Here is a 26,774-nt window from a genome sequence, read left to right as displayed (position 1 = left end):
CTGGTGTCCCAAAGGCCTGAACTGTACAGCTGGGCCTTTTCCTTTCCATGTCCCTTCCTTCTTTTCCTCTTTCCCCTCTCTTGTGCTCCCAGTTTTTTTCCCTCTCATTTCTTTTTCTCTCTTCCTTCCTGCCCTCTTTGCCTTTTCTTTCTGTAAGCCTGACTCAATATTGAAGTTATTAGAGCAGAGAAAAAACTCTCTGTGGTTGATTTCTGAGTGGATTTTCTTGTCTCGAGTGCAGAAAACGAAGTGACCCTTGTACTATCATTTTTCAGCTAGGCAAATTTGTGTTGATATGCTCCTGTTTTCCTAAGAAATCTTTGAAAAACAAGACACAAAAATCCACATGAGTTAGGAGTCTCTAGTTAAAGAGACAGGCGTCTCTCGGAAATTGGCCCATTTAGACCTTCAGTTTTCTTAGATGAAGTACATGTCCTTTGATTGGAGTATTTGGGGTATGAGAAGCTTGAGCTATGTTCCTGGGCTTTCAGAGAAGGTCTTCTCTAACCAGATACAAATTACTGAATCGCCACCTTCCTCGTGGTCCTGGAGCTGGCTGTGACATCTTTACATCGCCGGGGACATTGGTGCCCAGTATCTTCTCAGGTCTCATTTGGTGGACTGAAGGTTAAGATGAAAAACCCGGGTGGTCTTTCCCCGTCCCTTTTGTATGATCATGCAAAATGAAACCTAATGCAAAAATCCTGGTGCGCATCGTTTCCTTCAGCTGCCATGGAAGAAAGGGGGGACAACCTCTTAGTGGGAAAAGTCGAGTGTATATTGTTCATTTTCAGTCTTGTGAAATGAAGTCCAGCCTCCGTGTTTATCTGCAACTTGGCTCCATGCCAGCTGGCGTTTATGTATTCTTTATGGCATTGATGAAATTGGGGGGCAAAATACACCCTATGAAGTGTGACTTTGAAGCACTGTCTAACCTAGGAGGTCCACATACAGTGGGGAGTTCTTAAGCTGTGGCACGTGGGAAAGGGTAGAGGAAGAGGAGGGTACCTTGAGTTTTCTAATGAGTGGGTTGCTGCTGAAGATTGGTGTCTTGCTCAAGGTGTTTATGGTCAACGCGTAGATTCCAGTGGACAACACTCTTGCAGACAATAGTGAGGTGGCCACACCAGGAACAGTTCCAGTGTTCACGGGATCCTAACTGTACAGAGAATGACACAAAGGAAAATAAGTCATTTTTATTTACCATATTCCTGGCTCACTTTTAAAACCTAAAACCAATGGGAAACTTCAGAAAGAGAGAAAAAGACAATGCACTTCAGATGGTAACAGCATTTTAAAAGAAGATGCGTGGGCTGGAGGGGAATATTTTTTTTTATATTAAAAAGCTTTACATAACCATTTAATTTTAGTTTTGATGCTGTGGGGTGAGTAAGCATTCAGGTAACTAGTTGATATATTTGATAAGTAAAAGTGATTGTTTAAAAAAAAATAGCAAACCGCTCTGGAAACGGAAGTTTTACATTTTGGAAAAAAAATGAAATGCAGGTTGTTCTGCTAGTTGTTGATTTCTGATTCTTCCAGGCTCGTCATGATGCAGACTCAGGCCCCAGTACTACTCCCTAATTTTCTTGTCTGTTATATTGACACATTTCATTTAATTTAGCATGATGGCAAACAGCTGTTGAACTATTAATCTTTTCTCTGCAAAGCTAGAAAAATATCTTTTAGATTACTTGGCTAATGTATACTAAAAACTAAAATCAACAGAAATAAATTAATGACTGGTCAAATGTGCATATGCATTAAAATTTATGGAACTTCACAATAGAGGAAAACATGATTTGTATCCCACTGCCAGTTTTCTCTCTCACTTTCTTTCTTTCTTTCTTTTTGTATAAGTAAAAATTAAATGTAGCCGATTTTGTATTGCTTGAGTAATTATAAGTTGGAGGGTCAGTTGTATAATTTAGTTTCCCTAGGGGAAAATTATACTTGTAAAATCTGTGAGGGTAAATCAGCATATATTTTTGTTCTGTTCACTTACACGCTGTACTGTGTAGACAGGTGTGGAGAGAAATAGGCCCCACTCTTCCCTGAAATCCTTCTACAGGTTTGAATACAGGGCTCAAGATAACTTTATTCAAAGTACGCATTTTCAGCAGGATTTTTTTTTTAAATTAAATTTTAATAAGGTCCAGTTGTTTTGCCAGGCCTAGATGATAGCAATCTCATCTGCACTGCAAAGTCTAATACTATAGATCTGACTGCCAAACATGCAAAAATAAATGTAACTCAATGGATGAACACGAACATTAGTTTAGAGCACACCCATTGGAGGGTATGTCAAGTAAAAAGGAGGGAGAATGGCCGTTCTTGCCTTGAATTCAGTAGGATCTGCCAGAGTTCACTTCCTTTCCATTTAAGATTGTACGCATGGTAAGATGGAAATTTCTCGTGTATGAGATGATCACTGTGCCTTGTATCTAATGAGCTCCTCTTACTTGGGAGGAGTGGGGCTGCTTTGCAGATCTCCCCCATACCCTGAGGACCCCAACATCATTGCTCCCTGTTTTCTTAGCACCGTTTGTCCTGTGACAGAGTTCTCACCAGTGGAGAAACCAATCCTGGGGACACACATCAGCAGTGTGTCTCAAAATTTTCATTTTCAATTTGAATTGTTTTGTGTAAAAACAAAAAGGTTTGGGGCAGGTTGCAAAATAGTAATTTTAAGTCCCAGAGCTAGGGTTTTCCCCCACCCAAATGGTGAACATTTATGGTGAAAACCTCCAATTTCCTCTTACAGTAAACATGAAAATTATGATTTCACTCAGAGCCTGCATTTTTTTTTCCAATCTTTATGGCAAGAATCTGCATATACTTGCTTGTGGAAATGTCATAAATTGGCCTCAGATCAATTCCTCAAAGATAGTACTCACCAAAGTGCCACTTTCAGATTTTAGCCCTTGTGAAATAAGATTTAACTCTTCTCAATAATGTTTGCCTTTCCACATTCAGGGCTGACAGCAGAGGGATAAGCAGGGATATATTCTGTATAAAATTAAAACCACTTCATTACATATTGTTCTGAAGAGTGAGCAAAAGGATATTAACATTTTAGTAAAACGATGAAACGATCTTAGCATCTTGCAAAAAAATTACATGAGCATTTGGTCAGCTGATGTGGAGTGAGTCCTGTACCCTGTCGGTAACCCGCTCTAAATTAATAAACAAATGTTTTTCTTTTCACTTGTGCCATATGTTGATCCCAGTTACATGGGCAGAAAGAGGCAGCTTGTAATGTTTCTTAGAGGATTACACACTGTTTTGCATAAGAGAGTATGCAGATGCGGGAGTAGATGTGGGATAAAACATGTTCTAGGCTTTCTTTGTGTTTTAGGGAGCTCTGTTTCAATTGTTTATTTCATCTGACACAAACCATTTTTATTTAACTTGGTAGATCTGGTAGATAAATGCTAAGTGGAAAACACAGTGTGAACAGCTTTCACCAACCGATTAACCCCCCAGCCCTCCCCAGACTTGAAGATCCTGGTGCTGGTGTTCTTGTTGAAAGGTTCCAGGGTAGCCTAAGCATCTTGTCTATAAGAACTCACTCTCCTCTTGGGGGTGGGGGGGAGGGAGACAAGCCCATGCGTTAATGAAATCAGAGATGTTGTGGATGTTAACCAAACAGACACGTTCAAGGAGCAGACCGGTTTCCAAAAACAAAGGCCTATGAGTCACGTATTATTGCGCCAGAAAATAAATTGATCGATGACAAGATGAGAAAAAGTTCACTTGCAAAATTCAAAATGTTTCACCTTGACTTTCTCCACCCACGTTGTTTTTGTTGTCTTGAGGCGCTCACAGGCCTGTGCTCCAGATCACTGGTCTTGGGACTTGTTTTTATTAACTCCGAAAAGTCATTTGCCATGCAACGTAACCGAGTCCTTCTGTTGCCCTTGCATCTGTCCCAGGCAAAAAGGTGGTTGGTGCTGTCTCTTGACATTCAGATTGTGACGTTCTCTTTTGTTTTCAGGGTAAGAAGTGACCTTTTGAGGTGACTATACCTGAAGATTGCTTTCCAGAAGCCAAAAAAGGTAAATGCAATACGATTAGTGGGATTATATCTTGGCCCGTTATCTCCCTCCTTCTAGGTATATCTCAGTTCAGCTCTTCTCCGATCTCTGTAGCTGTCAAAAATACTTGTGTGCATTTGTGCATAAGTCCGCATGCCCTAGCATCTTTGGGGGAGATCTTTCAAGAAAAGACTGTCCTTAAGAAATAGTCCACAGAGTGACCCTCCCCCCCCCCCCCCCCCCTGCCAAAATGGTTTCAAGTTTTCTCCTCTTTGTTGAAGCTGAACTTTTATTTATTTATTTATTTATTGGCGGTTGACTCGGTTGGCTTAAAGTTAGAAAGGCATATGCGCATCACAAAAGAGGTGATTCATAAAAGTGAACTTGCTGTGACCACGAGCAGCGCCTGTCGGTGTTTTGTGCCGAAATGGTGTCATCCGATTGATGTTCATCTGGTGGCTTTATAATCACCTTCCTTCAGAAATTAATAGTCAAATGCCGTAGCAACCCAGAGCACTGATGCAACTTCTCAGCGGCATGGGGCACATCCCTGTGATGTCAGCGCTAGGCTGCCTTGTTCTCTTGACCTTGCTTGAAAATCAAATGAGTATTTGATTTTAAAATTAGACGTTTGCAGAGAGACTAATGTAACTTGATGAATTAAAGCGAAATTAAATTTCCTCAAACTCACTTTGGGGAGGGGGAACAAAAAAGCACGTTTCAAATGCTTACGGGTGCTCCGGTATTTTCTTGATTTCTAGAGGTCTCGCTCTGGTGAGGCCGTGGTCATCTGCCCCAAGTTAATCTTGCCGGTCATTTTCATGGCTGAGGTGTGTCAAGGAGCATCTTCACTTGGTTCTTGAATTTAGGCCAGTAACAGCTCCGTTTGCGTTCGTGGATTTGTGTCTGTTGTAAAACAGGTTCCTCGCTGCCCTGGTTGTGCCAGGTCTCCACCCAGATATGACTAAATTGAGTTTATGAATTGGTAAGACAGAGATTTCCTACTCTTTAGCTACACACGTTTTGGGGTTTTTTTTGTTTTGTTTTTTGTTTTTTGTTTTTTTTTACCTTTATAATGTGAAGATTCTTGGATCACTTTTGTTTTTAATCTTAGCATTCTGGGACTCTAGAATGCCTTTTAAAAGTATGGATTCATGGTTAGTGTTGCATTCTGGCACATTTGATTGGAGGCCAAAAAAATCCCACTTGCTGCATTTCACCATCATTGTTGTTTAAATAAAACCTTTGTGGGAAGCTCCTGCTCGCTCACCGTGGAAGACTGTCTCATTTCTACGAGGCAGCATGGAAAGGGGTAGATCCCAACTGGTATTGGGGGTTATCAAGTCCAAGCACTTCCCTTTCTGAGTCTCAGTTGTCCAGTCTTAAGAAGGAAGGCTTAATTAACTTCGGGCATCTGCAAACTTCTTCTGTGAAGGGCCATGCAAGATACATCTTCTGTTTTGTGGGCCATTCTATCTCTGCCACAGCAGTTCAGCTCAGCTGTACCTTGTGTCTCCTGGTCTCCGTGAGCCCTGCGAGATCTCAGTCCAGGATGTTCCTCAGGCAAAGCTGTGCCAGGTGTTTAACTCATCTTGTGCCATTAACTAGCAAAGATTTCTGGCAGAGCCCAAAACTGTGATTAAACAAAGCTGAAAGCGTGGTTGAAAAGATGAAATACTCACCTTGCGAGTTGTGTTACCCCGACAGCTTCAAATAAGGGCATCCTGAGCACTTTTCATTGTTTTCTTTGGAGTCACCTGTAAGCATGAATTATTTTTCTTCTGACTTGATGTCTTTATAATGCCTGTGCTAACGTCCATGACCTGAAAATAGGCACACTTGAATGTGTGCGATGTGATATGTTTCCAATTCTGTGATACTGTTCAAAGTTTAAAATATCATGAGATGGGGCAAGTTTGAGGGGAAAAAAAAGTTCCAGGAAATTTTCATTAGTGTTGACTAAGAGAGGCACTCCATGAAGAGAGAATTCTTTCTTTATAATTAATGTCAAGGACGCGGTGTATTATATGATATGATATGTTGCAAATGGGGAACTCCTTGTCAAAGTTCATGAATAGTGAAAAATTTTGTCCTTCTGTTGGCTAATGTCATGAAGGACAGTAGGAAGGAAGCTGAGTAACAAATTCATATAATTTTTCTTTTAAACTTGACTGCTAGGAAGCTCAGAGTAAGAGTTTTTTGTTCAATCTCTGTATAATTATTTTCCACTCCAGCTTTTGTGATTGAGATCTTTTAAAATCAACCTCATTTTTTCTACCCCCAATTAACATTGGGTTATTTATTTTTATTCTTCTATAATATCAATTCCATCCTATTTAACCCTCATTTCAAGGTTTTTTCTTTTTTAAGAAATTAGTGAAGATATAGAGACTTAAGTAATAAATCACATGTAATTTTTTTTTACCTTTTAACAAGCTCAAAGACCCTTGGAAAACTAATCCTTATTTATTTTTTATATTTATATTTTTATATAATTCATTTATATATATTATTTATATATTTATTTATATATTTTCATATATAAAAAAGAAAAAAGGTTTATTAAAAATGTAAAGTTAAAAAAAAAAGTCTACGAAATGGCTGGAATAACTATTGTTTCTTCCCAGGGAATAAGTCTTAAAAAGAGAAGTGTGTGGAGCATCTGGGTGGCTCAGTCAGTTAAGCACCCACTCTTAACTTTGGTCAGGTCATGATCTCAGCGTTGTGGGATCGAGCCCTGTGATCGAGCTCAGCAGCGAGTGTAGAGTCTACTTAGGATTCTCTCTCTCCCTCTGCCCCTTCTTCCCTCTCTTGTATGTGTGTCCACGGGCACGCTGTCTCTCAAAAGCAAACAAAAACCCACAAAAACCTGAGATGATCATGCTATCCAGCGATGATGGAGAAACCAGCACCATCTCCCCAGCATCAAAAAAAGGTTGATTTCAGATGCCAGGTGCTTCTCAGTAAATGTCATGCCACATTTGAAATCTCGGAATCATTAATAACATAGATGTAAGTAAATATGTCTACATTGGCACTATGGGAAGAACTACTTATGTGCATAAAGGGGCCAGGCAAATTCAGAGAAAACAGATGAAGCCATTTTTCAAATTTCGATTCGAAGTTCTGAAGAATCATAAATAACGGTCATCTTCCTTCGTAGCGATATAACAGTTTTTTTCCAAATAGATCAGAACACTTTACAAAATGGGTTTGTGCCAGTATTCTTGAGAGATAGGTAGCAATGATTATAATCCCCACTTTACAAACGGGGAAGGTGGTCCCATAGATGATCAGTAGCTCACCCATGGTCACATAGAATGTCAAGACTAGACCTATAAAGACATCGTATTTAGGTCACAGTTACACTGATGTCATTTTATCATGGCTGCCTTAGTTTGGCGGTTTAATAAAGGCTTATACATCATTTTCTTTCTGCTTTCCCTCAACACTGGCATTGAGCCTACATATATTTTTGCTTGAGATTCAGATTCACTTTATAAAATTCATTTTCTTGTAACCGTTCTGAGTGGTATTGGGACGTTGTTGTATAGACATAACAGTGTCTTCATTGAGCCACCAGATGACCACACTGACTGAATCACTGGCTTTTTCAGTGAAGCATTGGAAACCTTCGTGCTCCTCGCTTCTCCCCATACACCTGTACCTGGGTTTAACAATCTGGGTAAAGACTAGGCTGTTATTACAGCATAGAGACCCCAAGAGACAAAGGCTTACATAAAATAGGGGTTTCCTTCTCTCTTATAGAGCAGTCTCACCAGTCTAGCTTATGTGGGCAGGTTCTTTCTCTCTTTTGCTCTCCTACCTTGGGCCTTTGTCATTATTTACATGGTTGAAGCATAGTGAAGTCCAAGCCAAGCAGTTGTCTTTGGTGCAAATGAGTTAAAAATGCACATATCCCATTCATTAACTTTTAATTTGTAAGATTATGGTCACCTGGTTGCAAGAAACTGCAGCGGCGGCTGGGAAGTGTGTGTACTAGGGTGGCCAGGAACATGGGAGAATCGGAGAAGAGATTTAAGGGGACAGTTCGAACACAATTTGACTGGTTGAATTGCCCCCATCTGATGATTTCACTGACTGACTGATTGATTGATTGATTCATATGGAAGTGTGTACTGCATACATACATAAATCCTACTGTAGGTATTTACTGATCATTGTGTGCTAGTTGCTGAGATCATAGCGCTGCATAAGAAGGTCATGGTCTCTGTCCTTGTAGAGTTTATATTAGAGAGGGGAAGACCCAGATTATGAACAATGATGATGACCAGGGTTAGGAAGGGCAAGTACTGGTTGTTGGGGGAAAGTGATCTATAGTGGGGAGACCAGGGTCTCAGGGATTTATGTATTTTAGCCTTCTATGGAAGCTGTATTAGCTTAACTTGATTTTCTTGTTATCTTTCATGCCAGTGCTGTTATGAACATTATCAGGCATGTTAATTTTATTAATAGCCTTACTGAGCTATAATTCATATCACAAAACAATTCACCCGCTTAAAGAATACCGTTCGATGGCTTTGAGTATATTCCCGGAGTTTGCAACCATGATCACAGTCTGGTGTCGGAACATCTTCAGCACCCCAGAAAGAGACCCCTTAACTGTCAGCAGTCACTCGCCTCAACTCAGCACCGGACAATGGCTAATCTACTTTCTTTCTGGATAGACTGACCTATTTGGGACATTTCTCATATGGAATCCTACAATATGTGGCCTTTGGTGAGTGACGTCCTTCACTTAGCATGATGTTCTCAAGGCTCATCCCAAGCACTGAAATCTGCAACTATCCAAAAATACACAAATAAATTTGTAACTCTCGTACAACCTTGAGTTCTTACTCCTAAACCCAACAAAAGGGTGACCTGAAATATTCTTACAGGGGATGGAATTGGGGGAAACATGACTGTCCTCATGTTGTTTGTATTTTCCTAGAACTGACTTGGCCTCTCAACAGTTAAACTTCAAAATTTAAATGTTTGCATCTTAAGTTAGCTGTTTTTAAACATTGTTAACCATAATGCTAAACTAAGTTACTCTGTAAACAAGGGCTGTTTCTCTTGAATGTTAGTTTCAAAGAAAAAAAATTTTTAAATATTGATTTCCAGAGAAATATGCTCAATAGAGTTCGTTTTCAAGCAGAAGTCACTTGTTGAAATGTACACGAAGGCGCATTTAGTCGTAAAGGCGATCTTTGCTGCGATTACCAACTAGCCGTATTTCGTACCATGAGCCATCAGAAGTACAAAACCGAATAACAAATGGTTTATTCATCTTTTTAAAATGATGTTTTTGTTCCTCCATCTGCCAAGGGCACGGATATCCCGTTGCTCACCTTGAGCATCTTAGGAAAAGAGATTCTCAGTTTAGGTGACAACATAACAGCTTAACGAGATGTAGGAAGTATTGCCTTCCTTTGGCAATTCACAAACCTCAGGAAGGAATCTGAAGCTTAACCGTGCAAAAACAAAACCCTGTTTAAGGTAGCAGATCTGTGCTAACCTTGACTGCATTACCCCCTCGTATCTAGTAACATCTAGTAACATCCAGAACCTTAAAGGAGCAAACGTTCTATGGGTGGTAGAATCCTTATTTTGAGTCCATTTGAAAAGGTGACCTTCCGTCCAGCGTTGCGCTCGGATTTGAAGTTTGTAGTACTTTTTAAAAAGACTGCTGGTGAGTGGGAGTTCACAATTGAAAAATGAAGATTAATCATGTAAGTTTGTACTTCTCTGGCCTTGATCTGAACTCTTCGACTCCTGGAGCCTTTGCATGGTGGGGCTGGGGTGGGGAGAGGAGTGAAAAAGCTTGAAGTCTTTATGTTCTGTTCAAATGTACTCTTTTTGAAGTGTGAAAATCACGCACATTTTCCCTTGAATTTTGTATATTAGCATGTATGTAGCATATAATTATAAGTAATTAGGTGTTTTGTTAATTATCTGACAGTGTGATGAGTTATTTAAAATTACCTTTTAATTAAAAAAACAGTCTTGCATCATCGGATGGACGGTGATGATTTCAGTCTGTGGATTGGCATGGTACTTTAATTCCTCGGCCTATCCCTCCAGGCCTCTCTTTTCTGAAAATCCATTTCCCTTTCAGAGGGTACTGAACTATCTCTCGAGGTCAGAGGAAGTGCCCTAAAATCTTTTCAGTACAGATGACTTACCTTAAAGTTTATTCAGAACAGAGATTGTCAGAGTGGGCATTGGCACTCCTTTGTGGGTTAGGAAATCTATTTAGTGGATTGTGCCCAAGGATTTTTAAGAAACGGAAGAAGCATACAACAGAGTAGAATAAATTGAGTAAACCTACATTGTCTAATATGGAAACCACTAGCCACATGTTTGCAGTGCGATTAGCCCAAACTTTATGCACTGTACGTGTACATTCGGCAAAGTATTCAAAGGACTTTGTACGGAAAAAAAGCTGTGAAATACTTCAATTATTATTCCCTATTGATAAACATTGAAGTGGTCATTTTTTTGTTATGTGAGGTTAAATAATATAAATTATTAACCTGAATTTTAACTGTTTCCGTGTGTTTATAATTACATGTGTCGCAGGCGTTATATTTCTAATGGATACCTTTGCTCAAGTTGATGGGGGATCTTTGAGTGAACGATACCGCTATCAAGCCCTCTGCTCATGGTTCTAGGGGATGGGGATGGGCAGGGAAATAAAATATAAATACCCAGTGATAGGTTCTAGGGAAGAAATATTGGAGGCTGAGGGAGATCAGATCGCCTGAGGAAGGGGTTCCAACTCTAAATAACCAGGGTAAGTCTGACTGTGAAGTGTGGTAGCACGGGAGCAAAGAATTAGCATGTTCTAAATAAAGGGAGCAAGTTGGTTCATGTGGCTAAAGTCAAGTCATCAAGGGGGAGAGTAGTGGGAGGCAAGGTCAGGAAGTAACAGGGTTGGGGGGTGCCTGGCTGGTGTGATAGAAGCACAGAAGAGCAAGTGGCTCCTGATTTTGGGGTCATGAGTTTGAGTCCCATGTTAGGTATAGAGATTACTTTAAAAAAGTTAAATAAATTTTGAAAAACAACAAAAAAGGAAGTAACAGAGTCAGACTGAGTAGGGCATGAAAACTCACTAGACTGTCTTTTAGTAAAATAGGGAACCACTGATGGGCTTTGAGGTGGGTCAAGATCTGACTCATGCTTTATATGGATCCCTCTGGAAGCCATTTTGAAATTTGCCTGTGGGTGAACAAAGCGAGAGGATAGGGAGGGGGACTTGTTAGGAGGCCACTGTAATCATCCCAGTGAGACAGGATGATGGCAGGATCAGGATGGGAGTAGAGCTGGTGAGAAGTAGACTTGCTTTTGATTTGAAGGAAGAGCCAAAGGGCTTCCCGGCGGAATAGATGTGGAATTTGAAAAAATTACATCAGGGATGACTCCAAGATTTTTGTGCTGAGTGATGGGGTGGTATCATCTGAGGGATTGCTTGTGGGTAGAAAGAAAAGAGAAGATGGAGGCCTTGGGGCCAAGCAACGCTGGGAGGACGGAGCTGCCATTAACTGAAATAGGGGAGCAGGTTCAAGGGTATTAAGGGAAAAAAAAAATTAATCTCACTTGTTAGAGGTAGCAGGGCACCCTTTATTCAGGACCATCACAGCAGGTGTTGGGAACACTCCGTGAGATTTTAAACAGGAGAGAGATTGGGCTCAACTCTGAATCCAGCCCAAGCAAGTAGGAATTTAGAGCCAGGGAGGAGAGTGGGCATCTGTAGATGGAAAATTACCAAGAGAAAACATCATGGGTAAGTGGAGGGTCTGAGCTGTACAGATTTAACAGGGCTCTTGCTGAAGACAGGCCAGGGTGATCAGACACTACCTGGGGAATGATGGAGGATGAGGAAACCAGTCAGATACCAGTGGTAGTCAGATATCAAAGGTGGTAGAGGGACTTGGCAGTTAAACTGACTTAGCAGGGTTCTTGCTAAAACTAGATTTTATAGGGAGGTGCCCAGGTGGGTTCACGAGCCTGACTAATCTTTGGTCAAGCCAGGAGTCTTTGTCAAGGGTGGATGAGGGAAGCAGGGGAAATCAGGAGTACAGCTGTAGACACACAGGCTTTGAGCTGTTTATTTTTCATGCAAATGGAGCTGTCAGGTGGGCATTTGGATATGTGGATCTAGAAATGTCCTGGCTGAGGTTATAAACTGAGGATCTGTAACCATCTAAGTGGTATGTAAAGGCATGAACCTGGGTGAGCTCACCGGGGGAGCCATGGTGTAAGTAGAGGAGAGTAGGGCTCCAAGATGAAGCCAACGCCATTAAGAGATTTGATTACAGGATATAAAGGAAAAAGAGGCAAAGCTGGCAGGAAATTTTGGAGATTTGGGTGAACCGGGAGCCCACCGAAGACATTGTTTAAAGGAAGAGAGTGCCTGAGTGGCTTAGTCGGTTCAGCATCTGACTCTTGGTTTCGGCTTGGGTCATGATCTGGGGTCATGAGATCGAGCCCCACGTCTGGTTCCATGGTAGCGCAGAGTCTGCTTGGGTTTCTTTCCTTCTCCCCCTTCCTTGCACTCCTTCTCTCTCTCAAATAAATAAATACTTAAAAAAAAAAAGTATTGTCAGCTGCATCATAAGTGGCTAAGAGGTCAGAAGAGATGATGACAAAGAATGGACGATTGTGTTTGTCAACATGAAAGTCATCGATAACCTTAACCAGAGTCAGAAATGTTGGATTCTCACTCCCATAACACATGCCAGCTTCGTACAACTACCAGTGTGCTTATGGTAGGCATGGTGAATGATGTTTCAGCACTGCTGTTTGTTAAGGTCGTCACACATACCCCCACCTCTTGCAGGCTCGCATGGACAGGAGACTAACTCTGTGATGCTTGGGTCACGGTACAGCCTGCGAGAGTGATCAGAAAAAAATTCCCTGCTGCACGAAGGAGTTCTGTGCATGTTGCCCCTTTCAGTTCATTCTCTACTCCAGTGGTTGAGATAGTATTGTTTAAAGTAAAGGCAGACGGAGCGCCTGGGTGGCTCAGTCAGTGAAGCGTGTGACTCTTGATCTCAGCTCAGGTCTTGATCTCAGGGTTGTGAGTTCAAGCCCCACACTGGGCTCAAAAAGAAAGAAAGAAAGAAGGAAAATAAAGAAAAGGCAGAGGAAAAGGGGGATGCATAAAATACGTTGTTTTAATCATCTGAAGTACACCACAGCTTGGCGTGGTTAACATGGTCTCCAGATTAGTAAACTACAAGTTTGTGCCTACACCACATGCCAGTCTGTCACCTTCACCTTCTACTAATCTAGGTAGTCTTTGATGGGCTTGTCTGCCTTTCAACTCAACTAAGAGCATCAAAGATTCTGGCTTTTTCAAAAATTCTGAAACACTGTGAACATTCTTGAGATTTCTAGGCTGGTCCCAAATCTTCAAGCATCTGGAAAAGTGTAGGTAAAATAATAACAAATATGCTTTCTCTTTTTAGGTACTAAATCCCATTAAGGTAATATTGGGTTAGGTAAGAATAGTCTCTCTGTGGAGTATAATCAAGATCCTTCTTAGAAGAAGAATCTATAGGAAGAAAATTCCACTGGTGACCTCCCCTAACCAGTTCAACATTTGATCAGTATCCTGCTGGGATTTTGTATCTGTAGATTTGTCTCTGTGTGTTCGTCCCGCATATACTGTTTTGTTTCCTATTTTTACCCTTATGCTATCACAAGTATTTTTCCAAGTCATTACATGTTATATCTAAATCTTATTTTAGGATACTTTGGTGACCTCTGTTGTTGTGTTGTCCATCCCTGAAATGGCGGGGCTTCTGATTTTTTCCGCTCACTCACGATGGCCAGAGTGTCTATGTTGGATCTTTTCTCCCTCTACTTCTAGGTAATATTAAAACTAAGCTGAGCCACACATAATCACCCCTTCGGGCAACTGTATGTATTTTCCACGATTAGGTGAGGTACAATTCACCTTAATTTTGATTTCAAAATTTCTGGACTTTAAGTTGCTAGGCATTTTTTGTTTTTCCTGATCTGAATTACTTTTGGTATTTTCCCACTCCCAACTTAATTCTCAGCCTGTGAGCTAGGAACTTTGTGTTCTTTCAAGGGTGAGCCATTCATCCGCTCCTTGTTTTGTTAGCCCAAACAGCACTCCTTCTCTTTCCCCAGAGCAAGCTATGGCTTTATGTCCACATTTGCAAATCCAGATTTTGCTTTGGTTGCGTTTCAGTCACTTTACCCAGAAAAATTAAAATGTACTTGCAGCTTTTAGAGTCTAACATTTTAAGTTCTTTTCTTTTCGCACCGAACCCCAGCAGTATCGTCATTATTGGTGTAGGCAACAAATCTTTGAGTTCCCATGAGGTTCACTGTGTGTTTAAGATTGGGCTGTACGCCGCTGTGCTTTGTGGCCGTGACCCCATCTAGTTCTAAAATCCCCCAAACGGCCTTTCAGTGAAGTAGTCTTAGAACTTCAGAGAGGACCAAAGAATGTGGGACTTGTCTGTTCTCTTACTTGTCATGTACTGAAGATGAAACCGACATCCAGGAAAGGGACATGACAGACCCCAGGCCACTGCACAGTTGTGGCCCCCCATGTCGGGAATCCCCTGCCCTTCTCCTACACCTCTTCCTTCCTTTTATGATATGATACGTCAAACAAGTGGAATGATAAAAATACGACTATTAAAAAGTTGGCTTTTAAAAAAGTAGACCTGACAAAAGCCAAACGTGTTTGTTTTTTTTTAAATGTAGATGGCCCTTATCTTGGATTTCATTTCCAGCACTCTCTCCTTTTCCCAGCAAAGTTAAGGGAAATGACACCATTTGCAGGTGTTTCAGCATATTAACTGTGAGAAATATCCCCTAAATACCTTCATCTGAAGCAAACAAAAATAAATAAAAATAAAAATGTTCATTTCAGAAGATGCCAATTTTTCCCTCTCCTTCCTCCCCTGCCCCCGCTTTTTCTGCTTCCGCCCTCTCCCATCTCTCCCTTTCTGTCTCCTGCCTCTGAAGGCTGACTTTTTTGTTTTTAAAACGAGGCCATTCGATGAAGATGTATATAAAGTAGAATGTTCCTGCCAGTTGACTACTGCTGTGCATTTTAAAAATTGTTGAGTGTTATGTGTAGCCTAGAATTTCAGAGTCCACTGCTCTTACCTGACTGATACGTACAGATGAACACCTCCTGTGTGGCATGTGCTTTGCCCAGGGCTGAGGCACAGGGAAGAATAATTATGTTTTGTTTGTGTTTCTTGAGGTACACACTGTCTATTTGATTGGAGCTACTTCTGCTCCAAGGTCTTGTTCCCCCTAGCTCTGGAATGGTGTTGACATCCTTTCCTTATTTCCTTATGTGGGATAAAAATACATGAAGACCAATATAGAATTGTCACTGGGAACTTCACTAGCTAAGTTCTTATTACGTTATTAGTGATAGAAATAGAGTAAGAAATTCCCATGAACCTTGTTTTGTTTTCTGATCATACACGTAAAACCAGCTCATTATAGGGAATTTGAAATTATCGAAAAGTAGACCAAGTATAAAAGTAAAAATAATCTAGAATTCTGACCTTGAGGATAACATAAATTTTCTGCCATTCTTTTTTTCATTGAGCATACACATATTTAGCAAAATTACTGTCATTCAATATATAGAATTGTCTCTTTTTAAAATTTAATATTACTCAGTGAGCATTTTCCTGTATCATGAAGTATTGTTAAAGGTATCTTAAATGATTACATGCTCTATCATCCTTTTGCTTGTAATACAGTTTAATTAACTGTTCTTTAATATTGGGTGTGGAGATTGCTTCCAGTTTTTCTGCAATATAATTATTGCAGTGGGCATATCTGTGCATAGGTCTTGGTCAATTTTTTTTATTTCTTTAGATATATTCTAGAGGGGGAACGTACTAGAAGAGAGTTTATGGAATTCTTACAGGGTTTCCTTATATCTTGTCATATTGTTTTTCAAAATGAACCAATTTACACTCCTATGAACACCACTTGAGAGTGTTGATTTCACTGCAGCTTTGCCAAGAATGAGTATCAACATTTTTTGGTTATCGTTTGAATCATAGGAGGAAAAAAAAAGTGTATGTATTTTTTTCTTGTTCAATTCTTTGATTATAAATGAAGTTCAGAAATTTTGTTTCTTTAAGCTGTTTGCATTTTTTCTTTCTTTCTTTTTTTTTTTAAGATTTTATTTATTTATTTAACAGACAGGGATCACAAGTAGACAGAGAGGCAGGTGGCCAGGGGTGGAAGGGAAGCAGGCTCCCTGTCCAGCAGAGAGCCTGATGCGGGGCTCAATCCTAGGACCCTGGGATCATGACCTGAGCCGAACGCAGAGGCTTAACCCACTGAGCCATCCAGGTGCCCCCATTTTTTCTTTTAATCCTTCATAATTTTGGGAGCAGCCAGGGGTTGAAAGAGTAGGAATGAGGAAGCCAGAGTGCTGAGAGCATAGGGCAGGGATCCTGTCATTCAGAGGGTCCTTGACCAGCGGCTCTTATGGCCAAATTCACAGAGTGAATTCAGAGTACTACACTACAGCTTTGGTCTAAGGCTAAAATTTAGAAAAGGCCAGACCACTGGCCCTCAGAAGTTCCTGAAACCAGATGGAGAGATCTGGGGCTCATAAGCTTTCCAAATACTTGAACATTTTAAATTTATCCTTTATTCACCAAATAATTACTGAATGCTTACTTGTTTTAAGCACTCTTCTAGGCACTGGGGATATACTAGTAAACAACAAAAGAGAGGCTCTTTAAATGTGGTGAGTCTCCCTCACTGCTCTGTAATGAGTGCAAACGGAGAGTTCTCCATGCGGTACTTACCACAGTGAGAGTCATGCTTGCTTCTCTTCTTACTGCTTCTCCTGTTTCTTCGTCAGCAGCAGCGGCTCAGGTAAGAAACTGTGTCCAGCCAGGTTGCTTCTGTGGTCTTCCTGTCACACTTGGGAAGGACACGCTGTCACAGGCCCGGTGTCCCCCAGCCTGAGAAGCTTCTCTCCATTTCTCTTTTAGCCTCTTTCTTTTCCTCCAGCCATGTGGGCAGGAAGCCTGTAGAGAAGCCAGGCCCTGTGCAGTAGAACAGTAAGACCCTGGGGACAGACCGAGGGACTTTGGGGGGAGCCCCTCCCTTTTGCATGCTGTTAGTAGGGGTATTGCTGAAGGCTGAGGGGTGATCCCTGGGCCTTGGCGCTTCAATCTGTGAGCTCAGCCAGCTGATTCTCATCAACCCCTGGATGAAGGAATCCAAACTAGAGAAGGGACGTGTTCTTCCTCTGGATTTCTGAGTGTTCTCTGGGATTCCAGAACTCTGCACCGAGTGGGGGAAGACAGGCCCCCCTCAGCCCCGGGACCACACTCACTTTCTCTCTGGCTTGTCCCACTCCCGGGAATGCACTTGGCAACCATCCCCCTGTCTGTGTACTTGCCTGGTTCCTGTCACCACCGTTTCTAAAACACAACTGATTCGTAATTGAGATAAACATTCCCGATGCTGAAATGATGAAGGGGTAGCTCGCGGTTGTGGTCCTGGTGCTCCGCTCAGAGGCATGGACTGGAGTGGGCCTCATCAGAGTTTGGACGTGTCCATTCTTGGGCAGGTCCCGACATGCTCTGCCACTTGTCCCCATCGGAGACGTGGGGATAATGAAAAGACCAGTCTCGTAGATGTGCTGTGAGGATTGTATACAGAAGTTTGGTTCGCGGTCTGCTTTGCAGGTCCAGCTCTGCTACTTTCTGGCTTCATGATCTTGAGGAAGCGACCAGATTCTCTAAGCCTTTTTTTCTTTATCTAAAAAAATAGGCACTTGGAAGTTGTTGGAAGATTAACTGAGTTATTCCAAGTAAAAAGTCCTCAGAGCAGTGCTCCAGGCTCAGTACTGTCTATTTTTGTTATTAGCACGGTGCTTGGAATGTAGTAAGTTCTCAAGGATGGTAACATATTTTATTATTAATTAACTTTAAAGATAATGAAAATGGTTTCCAGTGGCTGTTTTTATGGGGGAGAACCAAGTTCATGGATATAGAAATGAAAGAGGCGTCCTGATACCTTCCCCTGCCCCCAAATAGAAAACACAAACTTTGAAAATCCTAAGAAGAAAGAGAGGGGTCTCTGAGGTTTTCAGGATAACATTACATTTCTGTACCATCTTCTCCTTCTCACCTGCCAGCACCAGGTGAAGGCCAGGGCCATCCAGCAGGATCTGACTGGCTCATCTGTAGGAATTTGAATCAGCCTGTTAGCTATATTGCAGCTTGGACCTGAGTGCTAAAATTGAGGCCAGGCCATTGACACCCAGATGCGCCTGAGTTCAGATGGAGTGATCGGAGACCCGCCAGCCTTCTAAAACCTAAACTGTGTGACGGAAGTAGTATGAAAACATTTTCTGGGGTTGGGCACGAGATTCACTGACTGTAACGTCATCTTACTACCTACACATGGAACCTACATGTGGAGACCACGTTGATAAGGCATTAGGTTCGTGTCCTTAGCATTTCACTTTGAGAGGAATGTGGGTAGATACTTCATTGGGTATTCGCTGTGTCCAAGGTGAGAGAGACAGAGACAGACAGAGACTGAGCTGGAGGGAGGGAGGGAAGGAGGTCCCCAGGGAAGGAAGCAGGAATTCCCATCTATCTGGGAGAAAGTAGAGTCTCTTTTCCACTACTCAGTTATGTTTTGAGGAGCAGGGGTTGGGTTTTCGGGGTGCACTTGGCAGAAGTGACCTTGACCCCGCTGTTAGGCAAAGGATTGCATTTGTGCACATATGTGTATGCATGTGGTGGCATACCCTTTCCCAGAAAGCTCCAGAATATATCATTTCCAACAAGGATGGGAGGAATGATCAGGAGGGCTACTTCCTATATGTTTATGAAGCCCACCAAGCAGTTATCTCTCCTTTCTGGGTTCTTTTCTGTGCATCGTTTGGTTTTTCTTATACATGGTAGTTGTCACTGTAAAAATAAACAGGAAAACCTAAGTAAGAAAGTAATGAGGGCAGCGTCGTCCTCCAGGATCACAACCTGGACCATTCTGGAATCAGTTCTTCTAGGTAGCGCTCTCTCTGCCCATCTGTTACTGAGTTGACTGTCAACTGTCAACTGTCAACTGAGTTGGGCTGTCCAGTGCGGAAACCAGTCACCAAGCAGCTCTTGAGCAGTTGAAACCAGGCTAGTCTGAATCGACACCAGCTACATGTGTCCAATCCCCACCAGATTTTGGGGCGGGGGGGAACAGGACTGTAAAATAGAAATTAAGTTTAGATCTTGACTACAGGTTGAAATGATAATACTTTAGGTATATGGGTATATTGACTACAGGTTGAAATGATAATACTTTAGGTATACGTGTCGGGGAATGGACTTGTGGAGAAGGTGTCAAAATGTACACTGAAAGCTAATTCCATCTGTGAGTTACGTTGTATTTTTTTTTTTCTTGAGAATTTTAACTATTCTCTACACCTAGTGTGGGGTTCGAACTTACAACCCTGAGATGGAGAGTTTCCCCAACTGAGCCAGCCAGCTGCTCCCTCGTGGTACATTTTTATTCTGCCGTTGGGTAGAGATACGTTGCAGTTTTCACAGGATCCATGCTGCGTTTTTCTTACTTTTTGGAAATTTGGGCACATTTTTTTTTCTTTAATTTAAAAATAGATCACCAATACCTTTCTGTCCCAATTAGTATATGGCAGCATCATTATTACCTTCTAGTTGTGTATAGATATATCACACTTTATTTAACCGGTCCCACTTTGTTGGATATAAAAAGATGTGCATGATGACGCTGGTGAACAAGCGTGCATTTTCAAATCGAAAAGGCTGTCTGATTATTTCTTTAGGGTAGGTTTCTCAACTGGAGCGTGATGGCCATTTTGGGTTGGAAAATGTTTTGCTGTGAGAATCTTGGGTGTTCAGCAGCGTCCCTGGCTTCTCCCCACTAGAGGCCTGTGGCACACCCTCCCCAGTCCCGCCTCTAGTACAGGAAAATGGAAAACATCCGCAGACATTGTCGTGTGTCCCCCTGCAAAATCATCCCGGTGTGGAAGTACTGACCTAGCACAGATGATCAGAATGGGAGTTGTTGGGTGAAAAAGGTCTATGTATTTAAAATTTAAATTGATCGGTAGCTAGCCGGCTAGCTAGCTATTGATACATATTGAAACTTTTATATATATTTCCAAACAGTTTTCTAGAAAAGTGTACCAGTGCATGCATCTGTTGGGAACAGAGATCCTCACTGCATGTCTACAAGAGGCTTAAGAAGGGAGGGTTGGGTGTTTGTTGTTTTATTTTGGGGGAATTGGTCTAATCAGGTTGCTCTCTGAGATTGGGTCTTTCAGGACCTTGATGGAGGCGGTGTAGGTGTTTTCTTCTGGGAGGCCACGCTGGCCAGGAGGTGCAAGGGGCCATCTCTACTTAGCATCATGTACAGGGCTTCTGGGCTCATAAGGTTGGGGGCGGGGAGAGGGTAGGACATTAGAGAGAAAACCTGTTACTTCACAATTCTAGACTTTTCTTACAATGAGAAAAAGGAATACTAGTAAGTGATGGTAATTATACTTAATTATTGAATGTGTGCTCTGTATCAGGCACTGGGCTCAGCGCTGTTACGTGTAATTTCATTTAAGCCCCGGGAGCACCTGGTCATTGGGTGAGAGCTGCTGGTTTCCCCAGGCTAAGGAAGACCCGCCAGGCCTTCATCCAGAATGTCAGGGGTCACATCTGCGCTGTGTGGCGTGGTCAGGATTTGAAGTGGGCTGTCCGAGTGAGCACACTATTCATTTATTTACTCTTCCAACAAATACTTGAACTTTTCCTCTGTGTCAGCCACAGTAATCTTTGCGGAGTTTGTAGTAGTGAGTTAGGAAAGACGCGCTCGGACCTCGTGCAGCTCGCAGACCATTGGGGGCTGAGAAAGGCTGATCTGAGGAGGGCCAAGGAATGGAGATGTGTGGGACTTCTTAGAGCCTGCAGCTGGGAGAGCGTCCTAATCCGAGATGGCAGGGAAAGCTTCCAGGAGGAATGATGGTTAGAATGAGATCTGGAGAAAGAGAGAAGGGTGGAGGAGACGTGTGGGAGCCACAGAGAAGGAACAGTGTGTCCCCTGGGCAGGGATGGGTGATGACGTGTCGGGGAATGGACTCATGGAGAAGGTGCCAAAGTGCGCGTGAGGTGAGGGGCGCAGGCTGTGGGCAGAACGTACATGGACTTGGATATGCACTTCCCAAACAGGTTGTTTTCGTCCTGAGAGATGGGTTGGAGGAGGACGAGCAGGATCACATTGGCATTTGGGGGGATCACTCTGCGAAGTGTTACCCCCCGCTGGGGGGGGGGGGGGGGGGGGGAGTAGCTACAGAAACCCTGACAAGGGGGACAGTCATTGATTCTCAATAAATAATGCCCACTGGGGCTTCACTTGTTTAGTGCTGCTCCACAAACTGCCCTGAAACTTGGCTACTTGAAACAATAATCATGGGTGCCAGATTCTTCCCTTTGGGTAGGGCTTAGCAGGAGTCATGACCTGGTTCTCTCCTTGGCCTTTCCATCCTGATAGGCTTGAGTGTAAGAGAGCACTTCCAAGATTCCTAAGTCCTAGGTCTGGAACTGGCCCTGCTTTGTATTCGTGAGGGCGTGTCCCATGGCCGCCCCACACTCAAGGGGAGGAGGAAGACAGTCCTCCTCTCAGTGGATTCCTGCATATGAGAATGGGAGGGATGATTGGTAGACAGCTTTGGAGGCTATCCATGCAATCCACGGCACTGAGAATAGAGCATTACGTGATCCCTATCGTGGGACTAAATTCCCACTCTTCTGACCGTTTGGAGGGGGACAGTAATACGAGGACAGTGCCAGGTGTCATTGGCTTGGCAGTAAGGCAAATTCGTGCCTAACAGTGGCTGGGAGGTGACTGGCCGCCTGACTCGGTGGGACTGTCGAGAGGTGCCAGTGAAGAGGGTAACATTTAAGTGGCCATGAAAAGAAGGAACAAGACATGGGCTAGGGCCCATGCATGCCATATAGGGCACGAGCGAGTGCAGAGTCTATGGGTGAGTGACTGGAAGTGGCTGTGTAAAGACTAGAAATGAAGAGGGGGTGAAAGGAGCCATGGGACGGGTGAATGTGGCCAGCTCTTGCTGAAGACCAAGCTGGAGAAGACCGTAATTTAGACTCTGATATCTAAAGGACTTTTAAGAGAGACGGAGGAGTGAAAATTAGGCAGCTGTCATGATGGACTGAGGAAATATGATAGACGGCGTTATTCAAGATGACACGTTGATTACTGATACACACACCTCTTGATGGAGGCCATGTTGGCTGAGTCAGTAGAATGTTAGGAAAGCCCAAGTGTGGAATAGAAAGAAAGCTAATGAGATTGGGTTGGATACATTTGGGACTTTTCAGGATGCAGCCACTTTTATATGCTACAGACAATGTTTGGGTTCACCCCAAGTTCATAGGTTGAATCCTAACACCCACCATCAGAGTATTTGGAGGTGGGGCCTTTAGGAGGGGACTGGCGCCTGAGGGTAGAGCCCCCTTGAATGTGATTACTGCTCATGAAAACAGGTGCCACATTCTTCACCCGCTTCTGCCATGTGAGGACACAGAAAAAGATGACCGTGTCCGAACCAGAAGGTGGGTCCCCACCAAACACCTAATCTGTTGGCTCCTTGATCTTGGACTTCCCAGTCTCCAGGACTGTGAGAAATTACTTTCTGTTTCTAAGCCACCTGGTCTTCTGTTGGCGTTCTGTTATGGCAGCCCTAGTCCACTGTCACGACGTAGCTGTTTCTTCCCTTCACAAGACAGCCCAGAAATTCTTTGAGCAACAAAACTGAGCTTATAGACTTGCTTTTTAAGCCTTAGTCGTTACTCAGAAAAACTTCATCTACCGTGTGCTGTGATATTTTGTTCAGAAAACATCATCCCTGGAGGCCATGGGATGGAGGTAACCCTGTAGCTTAGAAAAGAGAGAATATTTGAAAGCAGGCAAGTGTCCGTACTTGGCTTTTGAGCCTACGGAATTTGCTTATAAGAATAAATGTGTATTTCGTAATGCCGCAGTTTGATTTCTTTTTAATCATTGGCTTTTTTGTGTTTGCTGTATTTTCAGGCTTTTTAATTTGTGCTGTGTCTACCCATCATTTGTGCAAATTAGCAGGGTTTAACTATAAATGAAAATGTCAAAGTTATTACATTATTTAAAATTAAAGAATAATTAGACTGGAGGAAAACAGGTTGAAAGAATGCTCCAGGATATATTCAAGGTGGGAAGAAATAGGAAAAACATGCAGAACAGATACACGGGAGAGAGTGGGGAACCCCTTCAACTTCCAGGAACACGGATATGTGATTATCATACCACTTGTTACCCGCAGAATGTGAGACTAGACCCAGCAGCCTCATGTGTGCCATTGTAATGTAGGCATGTCGGATTTTTTCTTTTCTTTTCTTTTCTTTCTTCCTTTTTTTTTTTTTTAAACAATTTTATTTATTTATTTGACACACACAGAGCACAAGCTGGGGGAGCTGCAGGGAGAGGGTGAGGGAGAAGCAGGTTCCCCATTGAGCAGGGAGCGGGACATGGGGCTCAGTCCCAAGATTCTGAGATCATGACCCGAGCTGAAGGCAGACGTCTCCCCAACTGAGCCACCCAGGCGCCCCCAGCATTTTCTAATAGGACTACAAAATGTTTTAATTTTACAAAGTGTCTTATGGGGGGATATGGTATCAGGCTGTTGGGGCCCACTGTAGGGGGATAGCAGCTGATACTGCAGAATCGCGCCTCGTCTCTGGGTGTTGTGTTGTTTTCAGTATCCGTCAAAGGCAGCTGGTCATCTGATCCTATCAGAAAGATGCCAGTAAAAGGCAAGCCCAGATATAGGGTAGGGAAGAAGGTAGTGGGGATTTATGTTCCCAACTGGCAAGGTTGTTGACTCTTAGTTCACAAATGCAGCCGCAAAGATCAACTATTGTTTCTAGGGATTTATAGTTCCCCAGCTGATGAAAGGCCAGTGTGTAGGGATCTAACCTGTGGCGGTGCTCTTGGAAGCAGAAGCAATGACATTCCCTAAGTGTCTGCCAGGAGGGAATGGTTAAATCATGCCTTATCCCTAGGGTGGTGGTTGGGCACACATGGGGACCCTGCTACTCAGCAATGAATAAAGACTGTATAGACCCACAGGTGCTGCCATGGGAATCTCTCCAAGATGGCTTCAGTGACCAAGTGAGTAATTACCGTGCTCTCCGAGTTGGAGGGGGAAGAAGCAGTAGACGTACAAAGCACATGTGATCGTCTGTATGTAGAATATTTTTGGAAGATAGAGACAAGACACTGGTAACAAATGGTTCCCTTTGGAAGGGAAAACTGGCGGTTGGGGGTATGGAATTTCTTTTCCCTGTGTACCCCATTTGCGCCCCTTGCTTACATATGTATGAGTTTAATGCCTCTTTGAACATAGCTGTTTCGGGGATGCCAAAGAGTGAAGTGTGTTACCTAATGGGCAGCAAGCCCTGCTGGAAAAGATCAGATACTGGATTTTTGATGATGTCTCTTTTAAATCCTTGCTTTTAGTACATGTGAAGATCAGGTGGGATTGTTGATTGATCTCAAAACCCAGTGATAACAAACAGTTGATTGAGCCTTGATCAATCACATCGTCACTCTGGACTCCTGACTCTGTAGGGCTTGTCTCCTGTGTAATGCTAATTTATTTTATCGACTTTCATTATCTTGCATATCATCTAGAACATTTTTTTTAGTCGCATGTCATTGAGACTCAACCCATATGGACTTGAGCAAAAAGAGATTGTATTTGATTGATCATGTAATGGAATCAGTCAGGTCTGGGCCTTGCTAGACCCAATCTAAGCCCTGAGGACCCTGCCTTTACCTTCCTTCCCTCCACTTTACGCCTTGCTGATACCACTGCTAGTGGGACTTTCTTCCTGATGGTGAGTAGCACCAACAGCTCCGTCCCTGCAACTTCTCAACTTCAAGGGCATCAGGAAGGGTCTCGCTGTGGGTCCAGCCCCTCCAGCATTTGTTCTCAGGTTGGTCTTGTGTCACGTGCTTCTTGGGGGACCTGGAGGGTGAGCGGCCACTTAACCTCTTTCTTCTCTTTCCCATTCACAAAGCAATTAAATTCGGTAAGCCTCAAACTTCTTTATCCCGGGTTGTTGAGGAATCACCAAGATAAATAAAATATTTCTGTAGGTCATGGGGAGCTCATGGCATGGTAAAGAAGATGCAGAAGCTAATATGAAAATTGTTTTTGATGTAAAATACTGGATTCGCAGGAATTCTCGGGAGGGCTCACCTCCGCCAGGGAATCATAGTGGGAGACCTGGGAGAGAAGGGATAGCAGACGTGAGGCTTCCGGGAGCTATCCATCTGCTTCATGCAGACGGGGCCGAGGAATAAGGTAGAGAGAGGCATTGGAGGAGGCAAAGAGCATGAGTTCTTTTTAATTCTCAACAAGTTCTGTTTCTTAGGCTTTGAAATGGCCCATGCACCTTCTTCTCAGTGGGTAGCCACCCACCCTGGCCAGACCATCCAAGGTAATCACACACTGCCCCCCACTTCAGAATACGAGGGCATTTTATTTCTTTACACTCACCGGCAGAGGCGTTTATTACTTTGTATTATTATTTACTTCTCTCCCTTCCCAGGTCCCTTTTTGGTGCATTGTCTGGGGTGCACAATTAGTGCCCTATTATCATGCCGTAGTCCCCCCCCCCCCCATTAGCAAAGAGGTTGTGTTCCAAGGACACACTTTGTCATCAGAAACTTTGTTCCCAGCTATGGAAATAATGGAAACAGCCTAGGGCTGCATTCAAGGAAGTCTGAAGAGGGGGTAGGTACTGCATGAAAATACCAACTTTTGTATGAGAAAACACAATAGAGTAGGCTTCAACCTGACAAAGCCAGGAGGTTAGGGAGGAAAGCGGCTTGATTTATGGCTAAGGCGGTAAGGAGGAGGGGAGGGCCTGTATTTGAAGTCGGAGTCACACTTGGTGACAGTGGTCAGGTGACATCGCTTCTTCGTGTAAGCCGGAAGTGTTGGAAGGATGGCAGAGGCGAGTGGAAAGCAAATCATTGATTGATTGTTAGTTGGACAGGTCCCTTCCCAGCATCTCTTTGCTGGTAATTCTTGAAATCTGAGCTTGAGGACTTGGTCCAGTCCTGCACCCAAGGGGCTCCTTTCTTATCCCTCCCATAAACCTGACTCGGGCCATTTCTTAGGTGGGCCACTGGAGCCCCAAGAGACCAGGAGGAGATAGGCCCCTGACCACCTCTGCTCATTGCGCAACACAGAGGATTGAATATGAGGCAGGGAGGGGACCTCTGTCACGGGGAATTGAGGGCTCTCATTAGTCCTTACTTGCATTAAGTGAGAAGGGAGAGGCTCTGCTCCGGCGAGTGCAGAGCGATTTCTCTTCTGCGGGCGCTGCAGCCTGCAAACCAAGGAAGACCATGGCCACAAGACCGTTGTCTCCACTTCTGGAAATAAGACAGAACAGAGCTCTTTTGTAGCAGTTCTGGAAGACAATACCTTGAAAGAAGATCAGCAAGAAGGGCCATCCTCTAATTCTAACTAAACTCCAGCCGAAGAGTGCACCAGAGTGTCCCTTTAACAAAGGGCAGAGCTCTTCATCCCAACTAGGTATCAGAAGCTGACAGTACAAATGTCTTTCCTTTGGCCTAATACTTCAGTGGAGC

At 43.1% G+C, this 26,774-nt stretch overlaps 1 protein-coding gene across 1 annotated transcript in view; it reads left to right on the top strand.

Annotated features, from left to right (window-relative positions):
• Positions 1-26,774, top strand: part of LOC111143744 (forkhead box P1) — a 596,731-nt gene that overhangs the window by 272,484 nt on the left and 297,473 nt on the right. Inside the window, exon 5 of the mRNA XM_022497581.1 lies at positions 3,998-4,058. The gene's annotated coding sequence lies outside the window, so the exon portion shown is untranslated. The remainder of the gene's footprint in view (positions 1-3,997; positions 4,059-26,774) is intronic.

The sequence above is a fragment of the Enhydra lutris genome, unplaced genomic scaffold (genome assembly GCF_002288905.1).
Source record: "Enhydra lutris kenyoni isolate GAN:26980312 unplaced genomic scaffold, ASM228890v2 scaffoldscaffold10, whole genome shotgun sequence".
Taxonomy (NCBI): Eukaryota; Metazoa; Chordata; class Mammalia; order Carnivora; family Mustelidae; genus Enhydra; species Enhydra lutris.
Note: the sequence above shows the minus strand (reverse complement) of the source record. Positions and strands in the feature narration are given on the sequence as shown.